The sequence below is a fragment of the Phalangium opilio genome, unplaced genomic scaffold (genome assembly GCF_054372755.1).
Source record: "Phalangium opilio isolate 3A_F unplaced genomic scaffold, DU_Popi_V2 ptg000209l_1, whole genome shotgun sequence".
Classification (NCBI taxonomy): domain Eukaryota; kingdom Metazoa; phylum Arthropoda; class Arachnida; order Opiliones; family Phalangiidae; genus Phalangium; species Phalangium opilio.
The window spans coordinates 12,401,676-12,403,553 of record NW_028324217.1 but is presented as its reverse complement, the minus strand read 5'-3'; the positions used below and the strand labels follow the sequence as shown (position 1 = coordinate 12,403,553).

Sequence of the window (1,878 nt, the reverse complement as noted above, 5' to 3'; positions counted from 1 at the left end):
AAATTAAATGTTCGTCAGGAAATGTGGAAAAACTTTGGCTTTTTACGTTACATCTGAGACCCCACAACACCTCTCCCGGGTGGGCTCGAACCACCAACCTTTCGGTTAACAGCCGAACGCGCTAACCACTGCGCCACGGAAGCCCAAAAATTAAATGGTCGTCAGGTATTGTGGAAAAACTCTGACTTTTTACGTCACGTCTGAGACCTCGCAACACTGCTCCCGGGTGGGCTCGAACCACCAACCTTATGAATAACAGCTGAGCGCGCTAACCATTGCGCCAAGGAAGCTTGAAATTAAATGGTTGTCAGGTATTGTGGAAAAGTTATGACTTTTCACGCTACATCTGAGACCCCACAACACCTCTCCCGGGTGGGCTCGAACCACCAACCTTTCAATTAACAGCCGAACGCGCTAACCATTGAGCCACGGAAGCTCGGAAATTAAATGTTCGTCAGGTATTGTGGAAAAGTTATGACTCTTCACGCTACATCTGAGACCCCACAACACCTCTCCTGGGTGGGCCCGAACCACCAACCTTTTGAATAACAGCTGAGCGCGCTAACCATTGCGCCAAGGAAGCTCAGAAATTAAATGGTTGTCAGGTATTGTGGAAAAGTTATGACTTTTCACGCTACATCTGAGACCCCACAACACCTCTCCTGGGTGGGCTCGAACCACCAACCTTTTGGTTAACAGCCGAACACGCTAACCACTGCGCCACGGAAGCCCAAAAATTAAATGGTCGTCAGGTATTGTGGAAAAACTCCGACTTTTTACGTCACATCTGATACATCACAACACTGCTCCCGGGTGGGCTCGAACCACCAACCTTTCGGTTAACAGCCGAACGCGCTAACCATTGAGCCACGGAAGCTCGGAAATTAAATGTTCGTCAGGTATTGTGGAAAAGTTATGACTCTTCACGCTACATCTGAGACCCCACAACACCTCTCCTGGGTGGCCCCGAACCACCAACCTTTCGGTTAACAGCCGAACGCGCTAACCATTGAGCCACGGAGGCTCGGAACTTAAATGGTTGTCAGGTATTGTGGAAAAGTTATGACTTTTCACGCTACATCTGAGACCCCACAACACCTCTCCCGGGTGGGCTCGAACCACCAACCTTTCGGTTAACAGCCGAACGCGCTAACCACTACGCCACGGAAGCCCAAAAATTAAATGGTCGTCAGGTATTGTGGAAAAACTCTGACTTTTTACGTCACATCTGAGACCTCACAACACTGCTCCCGGGTGGGCTCGAACCACCAACCTTTTGAATAACAGCTGAGCGCGCTAACCATTGCGCCAAGGAAGCTCAGAAATTAAATGGTTGTCAGGTATTGTGGAAAAGTTATGACTTTTCACGCTACATCTGAGACCCCACAACACCTCTCCTGGGTGGGCTCGAACCACCAACCTTTTGGTTAACAGCCGAACACGCTAACCACTGCGCCACGGAAGCCCAAAAATTAAATGGTCGTCAGGTATTGTGGAAAAACTCCGACTTTTTACGTCACATCTGATACATCACAACACTGCTCCCGGGTGGGCTCGAACCACCAACCTTTCGGTTAACAGCCGAACGCGCTAACCACTGCGCCACGGAAGCCCAAAAATTAAATGGTCGTCAGGTATTGTGGAAAAACTCTGACTTTTTACGTCACGTCTGAGACCTCGCAACACTGCTCCCGGGTGGGCTCGAACCACCAACCTTATGAATAACAGCTGAGCGCGCTAACCATTGCGCCAAGGAAGCTTGAAATTAAATGGTTGTCAGGTATTGTGGAAAAGTTATGACTTTTCACGCTACATCTGAGACCCCACAACACCTCTCCCGGGTGGGCTCGAACCACCAACCTTTCGGTTAACAGCCGA

General features: G+C 49.5%; 1 non-coding gene across 1 annotated transcript; it reads right to left on the bottom strand.

The window, feature by feature from the left end:
• Positions 1–1,539: 1,539 nt before the first annotated feature.
• Positions 1,540–1,612, bottom strand: TRNAN-GUU (transfer RNA asparagine (anticodon GUU)). Its single transcript has one exon. It is a non-coding gene; the product is annotated as a tRNA-Asn (tRNA).
• Positions 1,613–1,878: the final 266 nt, after the last annotated feature.